The sequence below is a fragment of the Bufo bufo genome, chromosome 1, assembly GCF_905171765.1.
Source record: "Bufo bufo chromosome 1, aBufBuf1.1, whole genome shotgun sequence".
Classification (NCBI taxonomy): Eukaryota; Metazoa; Chordata; class Amphibia; order Anura; family Bufonidae; genus Bufo; species Bufo bufo.
The window spans coordinates 254,108,603-254,132,809 of NC_053389.1; the positions used below are offsets into that span (position 1 = coordinate 254,108,603).

Here is a 24,207-nt window from a genome sequence, read left to right on the forward strand (position 1 = left end):
TACCCTGTAGTTCTGTATTATAGAGCAGTGGGTCCCCGTATAGACAGAGATGGAGGTAAAGTATGGGCCCATAATTGTACAGTATTACAGGTCTACGGTGTAATATGGTGGCATCTGCCTCACCAGAGTACCAGAGGGTCTTCTGATGGGCACAGGTTCGGACACAATAATGGGCCCCAGCAGAAGACAACCCATTTTGAGGTGACTTTAGAGTCAATCACCTGGCAGTACACCAAAACAACTACTATGCAATTACAAGTGAATGTGGACACATTCTGTCTCCACCACTAAAAATCTCCAGGAATATTTCCATGTCTGACTGATAGATTTACCACCCTTTTAAGACACCTGTTTACCTGACATCTCATATGACATCACATGCCTGGTTATTTATACAGGGCAGAGATCTGGCACAGTAAATTATAGAAAAATGTGACCTCACTTTTCCATCCCAGCTACTGTAATTTCCTGGTACTAAAAAAAACATTAGAAAGGTCTTCCAAATGTCTCAGTTTTATCTTGTAGATCAGAAAATGATCGAATGGCTCACCTGTAGCCTCGGCTGCCAGGACTGTTCACCTGTCAAACACCTTCCTGTGTCTGCTCCTCACCTGGATGAACAGGTAAGCCTACCTTTGCACCCTGCCTCCTGCAGCATTGGAGTATGGGAGATGTAGTTCAAGAACCAGCGTAGAAATAAGGAAATGAACGCACCTGACTTGGCAGATGACAAACAACCTTATTATGTCCTTCAGTTTTTTTTGCAGTGAGCGCAGGCCAAGGATAGGGAGACTGAAGGGAATTAACCTCTCCTTAGTACAGGAGCTGGAAAGAAGATAGCAGGTCCCGGCCTCTCGCTTTGTCTGGCAGTCCTGTACTGAGTGACACGATTATAATACACAGCTGGGACTACAATGACCTATTGTGGTTAATATAATCCGATACAGTAATTAGACCGCTACCTCCTCTCAGTCTCTGCAGCTTGTACAATCTTATTTTAATTGTCCACTTTCTATATTTTTTTACAGCAGGTACCATACAGTGGTGCAGTGTGTGGAGAAGACCCCCTGAATATTGCTGGGACTGCTTTAAAGGGAATGTGTGATCAGAAATGACTTATTGTTTAAATCGAGTTTTTATTGTGAAACATTTTTAAATAATTTTTAGTGATGGAGCAAGGGTACTTTGGAATCTAGACATTTGTTGATATTTGCCCCTACTGCTGCTCACTACTTTAGTGTACTTTGAAGGGATAACTTGCACTGTGATTTATGCTGTTGTTTGCACTTATACTGTCTTATCATGTTGAATTGCATTTTATATTATATATTCTGTTCATTTGCATTGTTATTGCACTGTGTTTGTGCTGAAATGTGAAAAGGGTTCATGAACAGTCAGTTCACACTAAGAGACTTTGGGAATTTCCAGCCTGTGCACTGAGAAGCTAGTAATTTTTACACTGCTGTCGTAAGAGACTATGCAAGCTGAGTTTTGGACGGATAAGCAGACACAGTGAACTTTCAACCATCTGTTTTAGCTCTCTCTTAAACACCTGGCTTAGCTCGGGTCCCCCATCCTGATCGTCTCCTAGCAACCGTGCATGGAAATCGCACCGCATCCGCACTTGTTTGCGGATGCTTGTGATTTTCATGCAGCCCCATTCACTTCTATGGGGCCTGCGTTTGTCAGACTGCTTTTTACAATTCAAAACTGCTTAGTAATTCCCATTCCCTTAGTCATGGCAGCCTTGAACTGCAACATTGTTAATCTTAGGCTGTGATTTACCACTTCACCCCTCCCACTAGAAGGTTCTGGATCAGTTAGAAAACTATATAAAAGTAGAGCAGCCTGATCCCCCAGTTGCCTGCAAATAGGGACCAGTGTTTAGTAGAAGAGACTCTACCAGACTGTATGAGTAACCATAAGAGGATGCTCAGATGTGGATAGTCTCCCACAGACCCTCGGTCACCACTCCTTTGACCAGGGAGCCAGCCTTCTAACAGAGAGAGGAATAGCTAGCTCAGGCCTTTTCTCACCACAGTACCTTCTGCTACAAGAGGGAAGACTGGAGACGCCAGCTCAGTGCTGCATTGCCTCTACTGTTTTGTGCTTGAGTTTCTCCAGTAAAGAAGCACACTGGTTTACTGCAAACCCTGACTCTCTGGATTTATTTCCCATTGCGGTGCACCACACCTTACAATACCCTCCGGAGAGCAGCAACACGGTGTCGGTGTCTGGGGACCCAACATAGCGTTGGGGGCCCACCTGAAACCCAGCCACTGCATTATTTTTAATTTTCCATGTAACTATCTATATGTAAAATAAATCCACTAAGCCTAAAACAGGGACCACTGTCAAAGTCTCTAATGTGACAGGTGTCAGAAGATCTAAGAGACTGGCTGCACGTGATGTGATCTGACAGCCTCATTGGTTTCACTGGGTTTCAGTGTTGTTGCTGGTATGACCATACCTTTTGTCTCAGGTGTGGCTTAGTGGTCATTACAACCCCTCTATTTAGTCTGGCTTCACCGATCATGCTATGCAGTTGATAGCTTCAGTTTTGGTATTGGAAGTTCTGGTGTGTCCTCTCCTGAGTTCCTTCTCATCCATTTACTTCAGAAGTAACTGTTCCTTCCCTTTCTTATTTGGTTGTTTCCCCTCTGTCTTTTGTTACTAGGCCTCAGGGAGACGCTGGTTCTTTCATCTTGGAAGGAACAGGCCGTCTGAAGCCCAGACACTACTCCAAGGCTATTCAGGTTTCCAGGGTCTTAGGTTCCAGTGTATGAATGTTCCTACCCTCCAGGTCCGTTCATACGGATAGGAGTCAGGGCTAGGAATAGGGTTTCCATAGGTGGTGACCATTTCTCTTTCCATAGCTTTGAGGCCTAGTTCCTTTTCCCTTCCCTCCTGTTGTCGGTGTGGTGTTCCCTCCCACATCACTACATGACAACCACTTTTTTGTCTGTATAGATCACTTTTCATCTGCTTATAATTATAAGCAGGATTACACTGATGATTGATAGATAGGAGATAGATGCCCCCTTACTGCCCCACACAGTAGTCATGCCCACTTAGTGCCCCACACAGTAGTTATTTCCCCTAATTGTACCCACACAGTAGTTATGCTCTTACACAGTAAGTTATGCCCTCTTAGTGCCCTATAAAGTAGTTTTGCCCTTTATTGCCCCCACACAGTGGTTATGCCCCCCTTAGTGACCCACACAATAGTTTTGCAACCATAGTGCCCCCTTACAGTATTGTTGCCCTATTAGTGCCCCCCTTACAGTAGTGCTGCCTCTGTAGGGTTTATGAAATAAAAATAGTAATACTCACCCAGGACCGTGGGACAGCTGCCAAAATCCATGGGAGGTATACACAGAGCATACCTAGAAAACTCTCCCATAGAAGTCAATGAGGCCCCCTCCTGTCTAATGTGTCTATGGCCCATTGTGGCTGCTTTAAAGCATATCTCTAAATCCTGTTAACAGCTCACGCAAGATGGCAGCCCTATATTCATGTTCATCGCAGAATTTAAAAAATGTAGAATCAGAAAATAAAACAGATGAGAAAAAAAGATGTGACACTATCTGGTTTTAACTGGCAGAAAAAATATGGGAGACACATTCCCTTTAATGGGGTTGTCTCACTTCAAACGGTATTTATGATGTAGAGAAAGTTAATACAAGGCACTTACTAATGTATTGTGATTGTCCATATTGCCTCCTTTGCTGGCTGGATTCATCTTTCCATCACATTACACACTGCTCCTTTCCAACAGCGTTGGTTGTGCTTGTACACTATAGGAAAATACACCGCCTCTGGTGTCCGGGACCGCGGGGGTGCGCACGGCCACCGCTGCTGGATGGTCATAATCCCTTGATGCAAGCAGTGTATAATGTAATGGAAAAATGAATCCAGCCAGCAAAGGAAGCAATATGGAGAATCACAATACAGTAGTAAGTGCCTTGTATTAACCTTATCTACATGATAAATTTGCTGAAGTGAAGTACATTTGCTAAAGTGAAGTTCTATGCTTTATACTATAATATGCTTTGTGCAATTTCTGTTGCCATTACAGGTTCGGAGTCTAGAATCAGTTGCTGCCATTAATGGTGTATTGCACTAATAGCCCTTTACTAGCAATATATATGTTTTATTATGTATATTGTGCATTTTGTATATTGCCTTTTGTGAAGTACTGTACGTTGGCTCTTGACAACACTGTGTCAAACACTACCAAGCAACGTGGAATGCAAAGTGGCGACTCACCAGATTTCTGACTACTTTATGATATTTTTTCTTTACTAAGCAAAAGAAAATTTTAACAAAAAAAAAATGTAACTAAAAAGGTACACCAAATCTCACCAACTTTATTCAAAAAGAGGATCAGGTGCGGGGCGTGGCTTGGCCGTCCGGCAAGATGGCTGTGTGAGCGAGGAGCTCCGCTGCCCAGCCACCATATAGAAGCTTCACAAGCACGGTGCCCGGGTCCCATGGGGAAATCGTTACCTTCTAGAAGGGCGAGAGGAAGCCCGGCAACCCTCTTGAGGACTCAGGACATCGCAGTCTTCCTGGATCGCCGTGCTGCCGTTCCGTCTGCTCCAGGAGGCCTGTGGCGCGAATCCGCGGCGGGAACCATTGCTGGAGGAGAAGGAAGTGAAGCTCTCCTAACACAGCGCGCTGCTGGTAGCGGCCCACTAACAGTGAGTGCCTCTCCTCTATCCCCACTAGCGGAGGAATTCACATATAAGCCGAGAGGGCAGAGGGTGTCAGAAAGCACAGGGGGACAGCCGCAAGGGGTGAATCACCTAACAAGCATGCCGAAGCGCAATAACCCCCCAGCTACCCCAACGCAGCGCAGAAGGGATTGGGCAGAGGCCTCACAGGACCATGATCACATTCATAACAAGGAGAAAAGTATGGGGGAGGATGTACCCTGGTACTCACAGTCGGACATAAATGAAGACCTGGAAGATGGCACCCCGCAAGTGTCACAGGCCTCAGCTTCCTTAAGGCAGTCACTAAAGCACCTCCCTACTAAAGAGGACTTTAAAAATTTAATAGTAGAAGTGAGGGACACATTTAAGGCTGAAATCTCGTCCTTACGCCAGGACTTTCAACAAGTTACAGCCAGGGTGGATTCCTTAGAAATTGAGCATGACACTACGCGAAAATATATTGCTCATCTCCAATCTACTGTAGAGAAATGTACCCAAGTGGTCCGAGACACTACAAGACACTTGGAGGACCTGGATAATAGGGGTCGCAGACATAATATTAGAGTGAGGGGCCTGCCTGAACCAGAATCAGAGGAGAATCTGCATGAGGTCCTGAATGGGTTATTTGACTCCATCTTAGAGGCTCCGGCGACTCATATTATCAAAATGGACCGCGCTCACAGGGCATTGCGACCCAAAAATATGTTCGCGCAGCCTCGGGATGTTATTTGCCGTGTCACAGACTTCCAGGTGAAAGAAGCTATAATGGCTAAGGCACGTGCATTACGGGTTATTGATTTTCAAGGGGTGCAAGTGCAACTATATCAAGATTTATCGTGGCTTACTCTGCAAAAAAGACGCCATCTCCAGCCCCTATTGCTGTCCATGAGGCAGAAGAAAATTCCATATCGCTGGGGTTATCTGTTTGCACTTATTGCTAACAAAAATGGGAAAGCTGTGCCAATGCGTGCTCATGCAGATTTACCCGCTTTTTGTGCTGCTTTGGGGGTTTCGGAGTCTCCAATCGACGAATGGGAGGTCCCTGATCCGCAGATGCCACCCCTTCCAATTTGGAGTCAAGTGAAAAACAAGAACCGCAGGTCCCAGACAAGAGAAGAATCCAGGGGACTGAATATGAGAGATGAACTGACCTGACTTGCTATGTCCTGAGTCATAATATGACGCTTGCTTCCTGCAATCTACGTCGCTATAATGGGCGGCTGTTGTTCCTCATATATTTCTAGTACCTAATTGTTCAAGAAACACATATTGTTGGGCTTTCAAGGAGCTCGGTTGTTTCGCATATTGTTTAAACAATGTTTGGCTTTCCATGTCGGACGTGCCCAACCATGTTACCACAGGGGGGAGTGTTACTGCTGGCCCTCTTCCTTTTCTCAGCTCTCTATAGAGTAGGAGAGAAGAGAATGGGCTATACTATGTGTTTTATGCCTTCTTTAATTGCCCCCATCTGGACGTCAAAGTCCAATGTTTGGATACTTCCTGTTCATATCTCTTATATCTACTTGTCTTTTGTGTTCCCTTACACCCCTGTGTGTCACGTGTCGTATTATCTGTTTAGTGTATCTAACGACATTGATGATGATTTATTCCAGATTTCATTTGGAAGGGTCGGGATGTGATCTCCTGGAGGAATGATACCTTCTGCCTAAATAGCAAGTATATGGCGCAGCCAATATTTCCGCTATGATCAAATGTATGTCCTTGAACGTTAAAGGCCTGAACTCCAATGTAAAACGGAGACTGGCCTTGACGGAATGTCGTGCTCAGAAAGCGGATATAGTCTTCCTCCAGGAGACGCACTTTGATAACACCGGAACGTTTAAGTTTGCTATGGGACTGTTCCCAAGGGCCTACTCAGCCTCTAGTGGACAGAAGAAAGCAGGGGTAGCGATCCTTCTATCCGCTAACTGCCCGCTCCAAGTGACCAACCAGATCTCTGATCCTCAAGGGCGTTTTGTAATATTGCAGGCCACCATGCATGGCACTCCTATAGTATTATGTAATCTTTACGCTCCGAATACCAAGCAGATACCCTTTATTACCAAGGTGTTTACTAAAATATCTCATTTACTACCGGCAGCACTCATTGTGGGAGGTGACTTTAATGTCTCTTGCTCTGAAACGCTGGATAGACAGACATTGTCAGGGAGACCCCCCTCCAGAGAGCAAGCTAGGCTTTCGCGCCTTTTTAGGCGCCTGGTGAGACGATTTGGGTTGTTTGATTTATGGAGAGTGAATTATCCTACATCTAAAACATACACGTTTTACTCACATCCTCATAGTATGCATTCTCGCATTGATTATTTCTTAGGTAATGTTCCTACAATGCGTTTAGGGGTAGATGCTGATATAGGTTCTATCTCATGGTCAGACCATTCGCCAATTTTTTTGAAGTTAAGTACTAAACACCCGATTACTAAGACCTGTCATTGGAGGTTGAATGAAAGTCTGCTTTCTAATCCTGTAACTAAACAAGAGCTACGAGAGGGTCTATCGGAATATTTTTGTATCAACCAGCAATCGGTTTCCAATGTATCCACTCTATGGAAGGCGCATAAAGCTGTCTTTAGGGGTAGTTGCATAGCCATTGGTTCCAAATTAAAAAGAGACAGGAATTTATAATATTGCTCGATCAAAAAGGATTTGGAAAGTCTGGAGAGTCAATTGGGATCCCAATTGCCATCTTCTAAGGCGTATAGTTCTGTTGGGAGCCAAGTTGAGAGACCTGGCATTGGTAAAGGTGGATAAATTACTCTTATACTCCAGACAGCGTTATTATGCCTGGGGGAATAAGTCGCACACACTTTTGGCGAAACAACTACGGGATTCCACCTTAGTGAACACCCTGGCGGCCATGAGACAGGCTGATGGCACTATTACCTACGACCCAAATAAAATAACGGTCCTGTTCCAAAAATATTATGAAAATTTGTACTCTCTTCCCCTACAGGTAGCGAGGGATCCTATACAGCAACGTAACCAGTTCTCTACTTTAAAAAAAAATATGTAAGCTACCTAGACTGTCTAGTGATCTAGCAGCTACCCTTAATACTCAAATGACAGAGGAAGAAATAACTGAAGTGATTAATAATTTGCCAAATCGTAAGTCCCCCGGACCGGATGGTCTATCGTATTTTTATTATAAGACGTATATAGATATTCTGCTACCTCACATGGTTAAGGTCTTTAACTCCTTCTTGGGGGGTTCCCCTATACCTGACACGATGCTGCAGTCTTTTATTACTCTCATTCCTAAACCAAACAAAGATCATATGGACTGTGCGAACTATCGTCCTATAGCCCTCCTTAATTCGGACCTAAAAATATTTACAAAGCTATTGGCAAACAGAATTGTTAGTCTGCTTTCGAGTTTGATACACAAAGATCAGGTCGGATTTGTGTTACATCGTCAAGGAGGAGATAACACAAGGAGGACTATAGATTTGATAGATGTTCTTAATAAAAGGAAACAGCAAGCATTAGTGCTAGGTCTGGACGCAGAAAAGGCCTTTGATCGCCTGAGTTGGCCGTTCATGTTCTCGACGCTGCAGTGTTTTTGGTATAGGGGGGCCCTTCCTGAATGCTATACGAGCCCTTTATACCTGTCCCACGGCCTATGTAAAAATGACACACGCTCAGTCAAAGATGATACCCATCCACAACGGCACGAGGCAGGGTTGCCTGTTATCTCCATTACTCTTTGTATTATGCATTGAGCCACTGGCAGCGCTAATAAGGGCCCACCCTGACATCCAAGGGGTCGAAGTGAATAGAGTAGCCTTTAAATTGTCACTCTTTGCAGATGACATTCTTCTAACGCTAACCAATTTACATATCTCGCTACCAAATTTATTTCAGGTCATAGGGGAATATGGGAAGTTATCTGTAAGATCCTCACCTGCTTTGCACTCCAGGGGAACCAAGAGGGGTCCTCGTGGAGTTGCGGGACAGGTTATGCGTGTCTCTGATGCACCAGCGCTGACCCCTTTGCGAGCCAGTGCGGGGATGCGTTCGCGTAGACATCGGAGGGGAGGACCGTCGGAGTCCCGGGGACAGAGTGGCCAGGCGAGTGACAAGACGCCGCGGCCAGGGTTGTCTCCTGTGTCTCCTGCGACTTCCGTTTCCGCATCTGGGTCCACGCGCTCGCATACTCGCGCTGAGTCAATCATGCGTCCGTGCGTGCGCACGAGGGCAGGTTCGCAAAGGGATACACAGTCGCGAGTACGCGCTTCTTATGCGCTTCGTCGACCAGTGGCGCATAATATACTGACTCACAAGAGCAAAGTGGATTAGGGAGCCAGCCATGGGTTAATCAACTTGTGATTGCCTTAGGCCATGTACTCAGGTTCAGGGCAATTTGTTCACCTATAGTAGTGGACACTTGGCACCCTGGGATTGGTCAGCAGGCATTTAAAAGGAGGTCTCTCAGGGTGATCAGTGCCCACTGTTATTTTCCCTCAACCAGGTATAGGTCACAACTGCTAGTGACTGAAGACTGCCAGGAACTTTGTCCTTTGCAGCGGACCCAAGATCTGGAGTGACTCGACTGCCAAGTGCACAGCATCATTCAGCACTGGTTGGGACTATTCCTGGAATCTCCTTGCCTGGTTTTTGTTATTATTCCTTGTTACCAGCAAGTGTCCTGGACGTTTATGTTTCTGGTGAATAAACACCTTTTTGCTTTCATCACTGGTCTGTTTGTTGGTGCCTTGCATTACAGAACAGTGGGCCCAACTAACAATTGCCATGGACAAGATCCAGCAGCAGCTGAGTGAATTAACGGGAGCCGTTAACCTGCTGTTCCAACGACGCCCAAATATACCAGCAGCCGCTGCAGCGCAAATCCAAGAGCAACTGACAACTGTGATGGAGGAGGTTCAGCAGCTGATCCAGGGAGCCTCAGCACTACCCGTCACTATCGCAAGGCATCAAACAGAACCTAAGATCCCTCTGCCTGACCCCTTCACAGGAGAGCGACAGGAGTTCTTAAACTTCAGGGACTCCTGTTTCCTTTATTTCCAGTTGCGTCCGATGGCTTCTGGCACTCTCAGGCAGAGAATTGGGATTGTAATGTCACTGCTACGTGGAGACCCCCAACGTTGGGCATTTAATTTGCCTCAAGACCATACAGCTTTTTCGTCAGTGGACGCCTTCTTTGAGGCTATGGCTGTGATTTACGATGACCCGGATCGTACTCGCACCGCAGAGACCAATCTTGAGCATATTCAACAAGGCCGCCGCCCAGCTGAAGAATACGCTGCAGAATTCAGGCGATGGGCAGCTTTCACCACCTGGGGCGACGCAGCCCTACGCCATCGCTTCCGTTTGGGACTTTCGGATGCGGTCCGGGATCTTCTTTTGGCCTTGCCTACCCCCTTCTCGTTGGAAATGGCTATCTCTCAGGCAATCGATGCCGACAGGCGAATCCGTGAGAGGCGAGTGGAGCGGTCGTCTCGATTTTCATCCTCTCGACCACATCCAGGGCCTCTTAAATTGGCCGAAGAGCCAATGGAGGTTGGATCCTCCCATCTCACACAGGCAGAACGAGCTCGTCGCCAACAGAAAGGCCTGTGCCTATTTTGCGGAAAGTCTGGACACCTCGTTAAAACCTGTCCCCTCCTGCCGGCGGGAAACGAATGAACCTAGGGGGCATAGAGGAGAACCCCCTAGGTGCTATTATCCCTCCTCCAAGCCGGGTGATGGTATCCATATCCTTATGGTGGCAAGACAAGGTCCATGAGTTTTCAGCACTAATCGATTCTGGGGCCGCTGGGAATTTTGTGGACTCAACCTTGGTTCGTCGACTTGGCATCCCGTTGATCCAGCCGAAAACCACCATGTCAGTGACCGCGATTGATGGTTCCCCTCTTCAAGATGGTCGTGCAGTGTGGATGACTCCGGGAATACAGGTAACGGTGGGGGCTGATCATCGGGAGACCTTAAGCCTTTTTGTCCTTGACATGCCATCCACTCCCGTGATTTTGGGTCTCCCTTGGTTAAGGCTCCATAATCCAGTAGTGGACTGGCGCTCGGGTCTTATTTGTCAGTGGAGTACGGAATGCCTTACTAAGTGCATTCGTCCCGACCTGTCACTAGCCTCCATGGAAGTATTAAGTACTTTACCACAGCAGTATCATAATTTCCGAGATGTGTTCAGTCCTCAGGGGGCTGATGTGTTACCTCCCCACAGGTCATATGATTGTCCTATAGACCTGTTGCCAGGTACCATGCCACCACGAGGGCATCTTTATAATCTCACTGGGCCTGAGGTTCAGGCTCAGCGGGAGTATATTAAAGAGAACCTTGAGAAGAATTTCATTCGTCCATCCACTTCCCCTGCTGGAGCTGGATTCTTCTTTGTGGAGAAGAAGGATGGAGGCTTGAGACCTTGCATCGATTATCGTGCCCTTAATCGGATTACGGTGAAGAATCGGTATCCACTGCCTCTGATTGATGATCTGTTTTCTCAGGTGGCAGGGGCCCGAGTCTTCACCAAACTCGATTTAAGGGGTGCTTATAATTTAGTTCGCATTAGAGAGGGTGACGAATGGAAGACCGCATTTAATACCAGAGACGGGCATTACGAGTATCTCTGTAATGCTCCCGCGGTCTTCCAGGAGTTCATCAACGATGTTCTCAGAGATTTCTTGGATAGATGTGTTGTTGTTTATCTAGATGACATACTAATCTACTCTTCGGATCTGGTCTCTCATCGGAGACACGTGTGTCAGGTTTTCCAGAAGCTGAGGGAGAACCGCCTCTATGCCAAACTTGAGAAGTGTCTGTTTGAGGTGAAGGAGTTGCCTTTCCTGGGGTACATTATCTCAGAAAAGGGATTGGCTATGGACCCATCCAAACTTTCTGCTGTCTTGGATTGGCCTCAGCCTAAGGATCTTAAGGGGTTGCAGCGTTTCTTAGGCTTTGCCAACTTCTACCGCAAGTTTATTAAGAATTTTTCTGCGATAGTAGTACCTCTCACCAACCTCACTAAGAAGGGAGCTAATCCTTCTAAGTGGACGAGAGAGGCAGTCAGAGCCTTTGAGACGCTGAAACAGGCCTTTTGCAAGGCACCAATTCTTACTCATCCAGACACCTCCAGACCTTTTGTTCTCGAGGTCGATGCCTCAGAGGTCGGTGTAGGGGCAGTTGCAGCGTACTCAAGTTGTGTGCAATAGGTGTTTCTGGGTGATGTAGTGCAATAGACACTAACCTGGTACGGCTGACTCTCTGCAAGGGCAGGTATAGGTAAGGAATAGTTCGTGACGCCAGTGCCAAGTAAACGGTGGCACGCCGTTTGCAGATGCAGGAATAAATTGAGGAAACGTAGTATTAAAACAGAACTCAAACTTTAGTAGGTTTTCCAAGCAGAGACAATAAAGGAAATGCAGTTCCTCAGCATACAGTCGATTTTGCAATTCGGTCGATGCAGGCAATTCAGTACAGCAGGGTAATTACAGAGTGTTGAACACAGGACTTGCAGCAAAGGAGCTTGCACTCTAACTCTGTCTGATCCTGGAATGTAGCAATTCTTCACCAAGGTCCATTAACCTAAGTCTGGCTTTATATCCTTGATTATGGCGTAAATAAGTACCTCCTCTGTCTTTCTTAGTACCTCTGACTCTTCTGATCTTTACCTCTGTCTCTCTCAGCTTCTGAATGGTTCCTCAGGCTCTTAGTCTAAGATATTCCTGCTTCTGCATATGGGAATTCAGGAGGGAATCTTCTCCTGAACAGCAGGCTTCAGGCCTGGACTTGTCTCTGACATTGTCTAATCTCCAACTGTAGATTACAGATACTAGACTCCGTCTCCCCTGCACTTCCCTGTCTGGCCTTATATAAACTAGGGCTCTCTAGCTCCCTCTATGGACTAGAAGCTGGAATGACACCCCTGCAGGCCTGTACATACAAGTTTCACAGCAACAGGGAAATACATGACATTACATTACATGACAATTTATAAAACTAACATATACCAACTTCTCCATAACTAAGGAGGGACGACAGCACACCAAGTGACACTTTGGTAGTGACGGGTATTACAGTTCCCGTACACTACATACCCCACTGCTTTAAGCTGAGTACGACCTCGTACTCCATCATGGGTCGCCCAACTGGAATCTCTACCTGAAACAGAAAAAAGAGACATGCAGGCATACATACATGTAATTCAGCTGCATTTACATTCATATCAGGTCCAATTGGCAAAAGTGAAGGGTAGTGACAAGGGGCGTCGTTCTCTTCTCTCAGGATAATGAATAGAACTGGGGCGCTGACCTGGCACAGCGTAACATTATAACCAGGATAGTCCATGACAATGAATAAGTCCATAATAGAACAGTAGAAAACGGTATAAAAGTTCTTGGAGGCTCAAATAACAAACATGAGTCCGTACCCAGGTTATTTCTCATTAAATCACAGAGGCTCTCATGCGGTGGAGTCCATCCCTGGGCACAATACTTTTAAAAGAATAAGAATCTCAGAGGCTCAGGTACTTTTGAGTCTGTCTCCGGGCACGGTTCCTTAGTATGAAGTTGCACAATAAAAGGACAGCAAAGACAAGTGCTGTAATACCCCTGATCAACCTGAAAAGGGGGTGAAGGGTAAAAGGTGCAACAAAGGAACAGGCACAACTTGGCGTGGGTAGCAAAAGCAGGCAGGAGGTCCTGGAAACAAGCCTGGCCTTGCTGACTTTGTAATTTCAGTGGTCAACACCTACCACTGAGCCGTGGACAAACTGGCAGCCGCAACAAGGGACCAGAAACATAGGACTCCTGTCCTGAAAGGGTTAACATCACTTCTGATGAAATCAATCAAAGGCCTAGCAGGCTGATTCACAGTGAAATATTGTAATCACTTGGCTCCGCTGGCAAGTATCGTCTGTAGTAGTCCTCTACAGGAGGATGTGCCCACATAACTGTATCAGGGGGCAGCTGTAAGGTAAAGGGGCCCCTAATAGGTATTGGCCCCATAGGCCTAGGGGTGAACCCTCTGATGGACCGTGCCGGCCCTGGCATGATCACTGCAGGGTGTGACGTGCTTGGCACCGCCGCAGCAAGCGGTCCGGTGCTCTGGGTGCAGCAGTTTACGGCAATCGCGGGTCCGGTCTGGGGCACTGACGGAGTGGTGGCAACAGAAGGCGGTCGGCGGGTGGTGACAGGCACCCTTACCTCAGCCTTCCTCGGCGGTGTCTGGATCCTGGCGGTGTATGTCTTGCGCAACTCCCGCAACTTCTCCTCCAGCCGGACGATCTGCTCACCGATGCTCTCAGTGTCGGAGTCGCTGTCTTCTGCTGGCGCCGCCGGCGCAGGTACAGTCACCGATGACGCGGACTCGGCCTCTGCAGGTTCTGGCGATGCGTCTGGTCTCCGTCCCATCCGGATGTTCTGGAAGGTAGCACTAAGTCCTTTTAACTGCTCCAGCTCGGAGATGGTCCTCTCCCGACGAGGCAGCTCGGGGGAAGGATAGGGGCTCACCCATTTTTCCAACACGGTTGGCTGCCAGAAGACATTAGGCCCAATGAAGGAGCTCCGCTCCTGAAAGGCGTGATGGGCCGGCTCTGGAGAGCGTTCAGGTTCCCGCTCGCAGCCAGAGTAGTCTTCTTCTTCTTCTGCCTCCCAGTCCTCAGGGTTTCGCTTGGGACGGGTCACAGCAGTCGCATAAGGGCCTCGCAGGCTCTCGGCAGGGGCGTACTCCACTTCCTCTCCCTCGCGGAGACTGTGCTGGTACGAAGGGAGGTAGTCTCTTTTAACAGACCTTCGGTTAACATAGAGGTCTCTGCCAGTTAGATAGTCCTGGATAAACCCGTAGCCACGGGATTTGTCAAATGAAAGCACCACTCCCTTTCTCCTTTCCAGGCGGGGTTGGGTGTGCGTATGCTTCTCATGTATGGTCTTGGTTAGCTCCTCATAGATAATTTTGGTCTTTGTGTTCCGCTTGATAGCGGCCTCTCGGATCTCCGCCATCAGGGAAGACCATTTGAAAGATGGCTGGAAAAAGTCCCTCCACGAGCCATAGTAGGGCTCGGGTTCTTTCTCCCTTGGCCGGCAGGCGGGTTGCTCCGGTCCCGGAGCGTAGGTCGGTGGAGCCTCCTCTGGCTCTACAACGATGTCAGTCATCTTTTCAATCCTTGGTGCGGATGCTGCAGCAACACTCTGCTCACAATCCAACATGCTCGATCCTTCTGAGGAGAGCGATAGGGTCGCGTCAATTAGAGTAGCCAGCTCCTCCCATTGTATTGGGGAGCCGCCCCCCAGGTATTCCAGTATATGGAAGGCGGTGTCCATGCTGGCAGACATGCAAATGTCCAGATAAGCCGTGGCGCCTGCCCTTGACCTTCTTCCCGCTTTTTCCTCAGAAAGGCGCCAATTTTTCCCGCCTTTTCGGGATGAAGGTGACGCAGCAGTAAATTCAGCAAGCTCAGCGGCCATCTTTAGGTACAAACGCTGTCTATTCACTGACAGCAAGCAGGATTGTAAAAAGTCCACAAAACCACACTCCAATGCGGCGGTTTTCTTCCTCTGTGCAGCGCAATACTGCACAGCGCTTTTTAGAGTTTTTTGGTACACTTTGGGTATGATTTCCAGTCCACAAAGTCCACTTGAATAAAACAGGAAAATTGTCACTTTGGTCACAGGGCAACTGTATAAGGCACAAAGTTCACGCTTCTTGCACTAGAAAGCGTGCGTATCCTGTTCGTGGAACGCCAAAAGAGAGGTGCAGCGTACTCAAGTTGTGTGCAATAGGTGTTTCTGGGTGATGTAGTGCAATAGACACTAACCTGGTACGGCTGACTCTCTGCAAGGGCAGGTATAGGTAAGGAATAGTTTGTGACGCCAGTGCCAAGTAAACGGTGGCACGCCGTTTGCAGATGCAGGAATAAATTGAGGAAACGTAGTATTAAAACAGAACTCAAACTTTAGTAGATTTTCCAAGCAGAGACAATAAAGGAAATGCAGTTCCTCAGCATACAGTCGATTTTGCAATTCGGTCGATGCAGGCAATTCAGTACAGCAGGGTAATTACAGAGTGTTGAACACAGGACTTGCAGCAAAGGAGCTTGCACTCTAACTCTGTCTGATCCTGGAATGTAGCAATTCTTCACCAAGGTCCATTAACCTAAGTCTGGCTTTATATCCTTGATTATGGCGTAAATAAGTACCTCCTCTGTCTTTCTTAGTACCTCTGACTCTTCTGATCTTTACCTCTGTCTCTCTCAGCTTCTGAATGGTTCCTCAGGCTCTTAGTCTAAGATATTCCTGCTTCTGCATATGGGAATTCAGGAGGGAATCTTCTCCTGAACAGCAGGCTTCAGGCCTGGACTTGTCTCTGACATTGTCTAATCTCCAACTGTAGATTACAGATACTAGACTCCGTCTCCCCTGCACTTCCCTGTCTGGCCTTATATAAACTAGGGCTCTCTAGCTCCCTCTATGGACTAGAAGCTGGAATGACACCCCTGCAGGCCTGTACATACAAGTTTCACAGCAACAGGGAAATACATGACATTACATTACATGACAATTTATAAAACTAACATATACCAACTTCTCCATAACTAAGGAGGGACGACAGCACACCAAGTGACACTTTGGTAGTGACGGGTATTACAGTTCCCGTACACTACACAGTTCTCTCACAGTATTCTGGGGACCCTGAGAGGTTACATCCCTGTGCCTTCTTCTCTCGGAAGCTCTCTCCAGCCGAGTGTAATTATGATATCGGCAATAGAGAGCTTCTGGGAGTAAGATTGGCTTTTCAAGAGTGGAGACATTGGCTAGAGGGTGCAGAACATCCCATCACGGTTTACACTGACCACAAAAATTTGGAGTATCTAGAGAGTGCTAAAAGACTCAACTCCCGACAAGCCCGGTGGGCATTGTTTTTCACCCGCTTCAATTTCCGCCTCACTTATAAACCAGGTTCCAAAAACGTGAAGGCAGATGCCCTGTCCCGCTGCTTCCCCGAGGCTGCTTCCGCCCTGGACTCTGAGCCAGAAACCATTCTCCCAACTAAATGTTTTCTTGCTGCCCTGGGGGCCGCAGAAGTAATGGAGGACTTGTCCTCTCTTCTTGAGCCTTCACAGGCAGAGAGTCCACCTGACAAACCCGAGGGTCGATGGTTTGTACCCATTAACCTTCGATTGAAGGTCATCCAACAGCTTCATGACTCAAAGTCTGCCGGGCATTTGGGTGTTAAGAAAACACTTGCCCTTGTTAAACGTCACGTGTGGTGGCCCAACATGTCCGTGGATGTTAAGGCCTATATCCAGGCATGTACTGTTTGTGCCAGATGTAAACCGTCCCGGTCTGCCCCTTCTGGGACTTTACTCCCACTGCCAATTCCCCAGGCTCCATGGACTCACATTTCCATGGATTTCATCACAGATTTGCCAAGGTCCTCTGGAAGTACGGTAATCTGGGTAGTGGTGGACCGTTTTAGTAAGATGGCCCATTTTATCCCACTCCCTGGATTGCCCTCGGCCAGAGAATTGGCAGATCTGTTCTTGAATCATGTCTTTCGATTACACGGAGCGCCGGATGACATTGTTTCAGACAGAGGAGTGCAATTCATCTCTCGCTTCTGGCGTTCTTTCTGCTCCCGATTGGGTATTAATTTGTCTTTTTCTTCTGGTTTTCACCAAGAAACCAACGGTCAGATGGAAAGGACTAACCAGACCCTGGAGCAATATCTCCGGTGCTTCGTGTCAGACTGCCAGGAGGAATGGGCAGCGTATCTACCCTTTGCGGAGGTGGCTTATAACAACTCTGAGCATGCTTCCACTAAGATGTCTCCGTTCAGGTGCGTGGGGGGCAGGGATCCAAGACTCTCTTCTTTGGCCGGACCCCCGACTGACTCACCGGTGGTGGATCAATGGTTCGAGGATAGACATCCCATTTGGTCGTCGGCCCAGCGGAATCTCCGCAGTGCGGTGGCGCAACAGAAGAAGTTTGCTGATCGTCATCACACCGTAGAGCAAAAGTTTAAGGTGGGAGATCAGGTGTGGGTCTCCACCCGGAACATTCCGCTGCGTCAGCCATCTTCCAAGTTGGGTCCTCGATTCATTGGCCCATACCCAGTGACACAAAAGATCAACCGAGTTACGTACAAGGTTGCTCTTCCACCGTCGATCCGAGGAGTGAACACCTTTCATGTTTCACTTCTCAAATCGGCAGCTGACTCCGCTCCCTTCATTCAGACCCCATCCCCGCTGGAGGTCCAAGGGGTACCGGAGTTCGAGGTGAACAGAATTTTGGACTCTCGTTTTGTCCAAAGGTCTCTTCAATACTTGGTGGACTGGAAGGGTTTTGGTCCAGAGGAGAGATGTTGGATACCTGCTCGCCAGGTGCATGCGGATGAGTTGGTGGCAGCCTTTCACCGGGATAATCCGGGGAAAGCTTGCTTGGAGTCTTCAGAGCCGCCTCCTCGAGGGGGGGGGGGTAATGTAAGATCCTCACCTGCTTTGCACTCCAGGGGAACCAAGAGGGGTCCTCGTGGAGTTGCGGGACAGGTTATGCGTGTCTCTGATGCACCAGCGCTGACCCCTTTGCGAGCCAGTGCGGGGATGCGTTTGGACATCGGAGGGGAGGACCGTCGGAGTCCCGGGGACAGAGTGGCCAGGCGAGTGACAAGACGCCGCGGCCAGGGTTGTCTCCTGTGTCTCCTGCGACTTCCGTTTCCGCATCTGGGTCCACGCGCTCGCATACTCGCGCTGAGTCAATCATGCGTCCGTGCGTACGCACGAGGGCAGGTTCGCAAAGGGATACACGGTCGCGAGTACGCGCTTCTTATGCGCTTCGTCGACCAGTGGCGCATAATATACTGACTCACAAGAGCAAAGTGGATTAGGGAGCCAGCCATGGGTTAATCAACTTGTGATTGCCTTAGGCCATGTACTCAGGTTCAGGGCAATTTGTTCACCTATAGTAGTGGACACTTGGCACCCTGGGATTGGTCAGCAGGCATTTAAAAGGAGGTCTCTTAGGGTGATCAGTGCCCACTGTTATTTTCCCTCAACCAGGTATAGGTCACAACTGCTAGTGACTGAAGACTGCCAGGAACTTTGTCCTTTGCAGCGGACCCAAGATCTGGAGTGACTAGACTGCCAAGTGCACAGCATCATTCAGCACTGGTTGGGACTATTCCTGGAATCTCCTTGCCTGGTTTTTGTTATTATTCCTTGTTACCAGCAAGTGTCCTGGACGTTTATGTTTCTGGTGAATAAACACCTTTTTGCTTTCATCACTGGTCTGTTTGTTGGTGCCTTGCATTACATTATCTGGATACAAGATAAATAAGGCAAAAACAGAAGCACTACCTATTAATCTCCCTCCAGACATCTTGAATAACTTACAAAATAATTATCATTTTAAGGGGAATGACACCACCCTTAAATATTTAGGAGTGAAACTAACAAAAACATATGGTACCCTGTATACACACAATTTTGTCCCACTTTTTCAAGAACTTAATACACTTATGGCTAAGTGGATGCCCTTGCCTATCTCTTTGTTGGGACGTATTGCGGCGGTCAAAATGACCATACTACCCAAGCTACTATATGTGATGGAGACTATTCCAGTCCTGATACCTAAAAAAGATCTGAGAGCATTACAATCTTCTATCCTTCGGTTTGTCTGAAATGGGAAGAGACATAGAATTGCATGCAACACCCTAACTGCTCTTAAAACACAGGGTGGTTTGGGGCTCCCTGACATAACGAAATATTACTGGGCGACGCATCTGCGTCGGATCCCGGCGTGGTCCTCACTTCAGGCATTTTCTAGATGGATGGAGATTGAAAAGCTCTGGCTAGCCCCCATTCACCCCAATGCCCTCCTGTGGTCTCCTCTACCAAATGATTGCTCTGTCCAGTTGCTTGGTCCTATGTCGCACACATATACCATTTGGAAATGTTGTAAACGTAAATTTCCATTGGTTTCCGATAGACCCTCTGTGACCTCATTTTTATTCAACCCTGTGTTCACGATAGGAATGCAGGGTACGCTCTTTAAGCCATGGTTCTCTAATAAGCTATTTAGATTTGCTGATATAGTGGATTATAGAACTCTGGAGATTATATCTTTTGATTTGCTTAAGGAGAGATACAACCTTCCCGAGTCCTCTAGATGGCAGCATTTGCAAATAAAACATCTGCTTAGCTCAATGTTTCGAGATACAAAAGTGTCCACTCCGACACAGTTTGAAAAATTGTGCAAACTTTCGACCTCTACTAAAGGTCTTATATCAGATATTTATGTCCTCCTCTCAACCCCGGAACCACCTCAGGTCCTACAACATGCGTATATGTCTAAATGGGAGAGATATCTTGAACGAGTCATCTCGCCAAATGAGTGGCAGCTTATCTGGCGTAGGGCTGCAATGTCATCCACCTGTGTGACCTTCAGGGAGAATTCATATAAAACATTAATGTTTTGGTATCATACCCCACAGATGCTTAGACATTTGAACCCTACGGTTTCTGGTACTTGTCGGAGGTATGATTCTGGTCTAGGGTCTCTATTCCACATCTTTTGGGACTGTCCAGTCATCTTCCCATTGTGGAAAAATTCCAGCACCTTTTATTGCAGCTTTTTAATATCACGTTTTCATTGGACCCTTACATGTTTCTATTGAACATGCCTCCAACAATGCTAAAGAAGCCAGTGCTTTGTTTAGTACTTCATGTCTTGTCAGCCCCGAAACGCCTTATTGCTCAGTTTTGGAAGAGGCAAGATACACCTACTAAATTAGAATTGTTCACCAGTATAGCGGAAATTAGAAGAATGGAATATCTGACAGCAGTTATTAATAATACGGTAGATAAGTTTAATAAGGTTTGGCAACCTTGGGATACTTTCTTTGATAAAAGCGATTAATACCCTCTCCCCCTTTGTGTATGTCTATGCTTTTGTGTCTTGTCTTGTCTCCTATTTTCGTCTTTATAGTATATTATATTTACCCGACTATCGGGACTTACTATGACATGATGACATTTGATTGGGATTGATAGGATTAATAATTTGATGATGTATCTGTATTGTGATTCCTGCTACTTTTTCCATTTAAAATGTTTGATTGTCAAATGTTTACATGAAAAAATTGTACATGTGCACTTTTATTATTGTACTTTTTCTTCAATAAAAAGACAATTATACAAAAAAAAAGAGGATCAGGTGCTTCAGAAAATTGCACATTTCTCAATGTATTGTAGAGCCGCCAGCTCCTACAACCAGCGTTGAAGAAAGGCAGGGACACAACAAAGTTCCAGCCAACTTACAGTTCAGTACAGCCGGGTCAGGTAGTCAGTCCATAATACACGAATGGAGAGATACAGGCTCGGGTCTCACTTAGAACTGTCCTCAGGCCAGTGTTTCTTCACACACACCTTGCACTCTGCGGTCTGTAGCCTCTCACTGTCACCGCCACTTGGGTCCTAAGTTTATTGGGCCTTAAAAGATATTGTCCCTCATCAATCCCGTTGCTTTCCGTCTTGATCTTCCTCAGACTTGAAAGATCCATAATGTTTTTCATAGGTCCCTATTAAAACCTTATGTCCAACCCACTGTACCCTCCTCTTTGCCTCCTCCTCCGATTTTTGTTGATGGTAATCTTGAATTCCAGGTCTCTAGGATTGTGGATTCTCGCATTATCCGCGGTTCTCTCCAATACCTTGTTCATTGGGAGGGTTATGGTCCTGAGGAGAGGATGTGGGTCCCAGTGGCGGACATTAAGGCCACTCGTCTCATCAAGGCTTTCCATAGGTCTCATCCTGAGAAGGTGGGTTCTGAGTGTCCGCAGTCCACCAGTAGAGGGAGGGGTGCTGTCACCGCTACTTCTGTGAGAAGGTCTGACAGACGTCCTTTTCTACCTCTTGCATGATGTTCTTTGTTTTGGTTTCACTTTGTCATCTCATTTCCTTCTCCCAGGTGTCACCTATTTAGACTAATCCTCTGTCCTTTATATTCCCTCCCATACTGCCTCACTTTGCGGTTTATACTACTTCCTGGATTGATGTGTTCACTGCTGGAGACTTCTGTTGCTGCTTGTTCAAATAAGTCCTTTCATGTATTGTGTTTCCTTGCTGGCTTGATTCTAGGTGACCCTGACTCCCTCCGTATTAAGTGCAGGGAGCCGGTGGTCGTGTCCCCTCACTATTATAGGGTTTTCAGGTGTCACACAGTATATGTACGAGGGCATGCAATCGTCTACCTCTGAGACCCTTGTATGTGCTTAGCAGTCAGGGTGAGCTCTTAGGGTTTTATAGGGGTCACCTTTATGCTCCTTAGTTTGGGATCAAGCCAGTCGGATGTTTATCCATAACTTCCAGCTATCTGCAACATCATCCGTGACACTCACTCATACTGTACAGACACACTCTCCTTCATGCTGCTGACTTTTAAACACAACCGTGGACATGGTCGACGTGTGAAACCCGAGTGGATCGTGGGGAATAAGAACCCACACAGCTCTTTGCTTATTCCCAGTAAAAGCCAGGCCTGGATTAGCTGAAACCAGCTATACTAGTTAACGAGAGCGTCCACTATCTATCCTAGTGGACTCACAAGCTAATGGCTTTTACTCCACCAAGGCCTGGCACCTTGGTGCTTCCCCTCTATTAGGTTTCCTGCACCATTCTCGGAGACACATACCTTCCTTCATATATGAGGCCTGTCACTGCCTCACAGTATTTACATTAGACAACTGGCATATACAGTGGATATAAAAAGATAAATCATTTCAGAACTTTTTCCACCTATAATGTGACCTATAAACTGTACCACTCAATTGAAAAACAAACTGAAATCTTTTAGGTGGAGGGAAGAAAAAATATAAAAATAAAATAATATAGTTGCATAAGTGTGCACACCCTTAAACTATTACTTTGTTAAAGCACCTTTTGATTTTATTACAGCACTCAGTCTTTTTGGGTATGAGTCTATCAGCATGGCACATTTTGACTTGGCAAGATTTGCCCACTCTTCTTTGCAAAAACACTCCAAATCTGTCAGATTGTGAGGGCATCTCCTGTGCACAGCTCTCTTCAGATCACCCCACAGATTTTCAACCTGATTCAGGTCTGGGCTCTGGCTGGGCCATTCCAAAACTTTAATCTTCTTCTGGTGAAGCCATTCCTTGGTTGATTTGGATGTATACTTTGGTTCGTTGTCATGCTGAAAGATTAAGTTCCTCTTCATGTTCAGCTTTCTAGCAGAAGCCTGAAGGTTTTGTGCCAATATTGACTGGTATTTGGAGCTGTTCATAATTCCCTCTAGCTTAACTAAGGCCCCTGTTCCAGCGGAAGAAAAACAGCCCCTTGGCATGTTGCTGCCACCACCATGCTTCACTGTGGGTATGGTGTTCTTTTGGTGATCTGCAGTGTTGTTTTTGGGCCAAACATATCTTTTGGAATTATGGTCAAAAAGTTCAACCTTGGTTTCATCAGACCATAACACCTTTTCCCACATGCTTTTGGGAGACTTCAGATATGTTTTTGCAAAATGTAGCCTGGTTTGGATGTTTTTCTTCGTAAGAAAAGGCTTTCATCTTGCCACTCTACCCCATAGCCCAGATATATGAAGAATATGGGAGATTGTTGTCATATGTACCACATAGCCAGTACTTGCCAGATATTCCTGCAGCTCCTTTAATGTGGCTGTAGGCCTCTTGGTAGCCTCCCAGACCAGTTTTCTTCTCGTCTTTTCATCAATTTTGGAGGGACGTCCAGTTCTTGGTAATGTCACTGTTGTGCCATATTTTCTCCACTTGATGATGTCTTCACTGTGTTCCATGGTATATCTAATGCCTTGGAAATTCTTTTGTACCCTTCTTCTGACTGATACCTTTTAACAATGAGATCCCTCTGATGCTTTGTAAGCTCTCTGTGGACCATGGCTTTTGCTGTGGGATGCGACTAAGAAAATTTCAGGAAAGACTAACTAGAGCAGCTGAACTTTATTTGGGGTTAATCAGAGGCACTTTAAATGATGGCAGGTGTATGCTGACTCCTATTTAACATGATTTTGAATGTGATTGCTTAATTCTGAACACAGCTACATCCCCAGTTATAAGATGGTGTGCACACTTATGCAACCACATTATTTAACTTTTTTTTGTTTTCTTCCCTTCACCTAAAATATTTCAGTTTGTCTTTCAATTGAGTGGTACAGTTTATAGGTCACATTAAAGGTGGGAAAAGTTCTGAAATGATTTATCTTTGTCTCATTTTTTTACATTAGAGAAACCTGACAGTTTAACAGGGGTGTGTAGACTTTTTATATCCACTGTATACATGGATAAGTCTCCCCATACAGCTATAGGTCTGTGGCTTCCCTCATGCAGTGTGTTATAAAACTATCTGGATGAGCTCAGTGCATAGGAATTTATACAGTTACCACTGACTGTAATGGAAGCTGTAAAATCTCTTTGCAGTGATCTACCCCTAACGACTGCCTGAAAATGCAGTATTTTT

The 24,207-nt window shown here is 46.5% G+C and overlaps 1 protein-coding gene across 2 annotated transcripts in view; it reads right to left on the reverse strand.

The window, feature by feature from the left end:
• RAB19 (RAB19, member RAS oncogene family) overlaps nucleotides 1-24,207 on the reverse strand; it is a 136,842-nt gene that overhangs the window by 21,665 nt on the left and 90,970 nt on the right. The window contains exon 1 of one of the 2 annotated variants that reach the window (XM_040438821.1): nucleotides 551-614. The exons of the other annotated variant lie outside the window; for it this stretch is intronic. The gene's annotated coding sequence lies outside the window, so the exon portion shown is untranslated. Of the gene's footprint in view, nucleotides 1-550; nucleotides 615-24,207 lie in introns of those variants that run through there. 2 annotated transcript variants of the gene reach the window in all.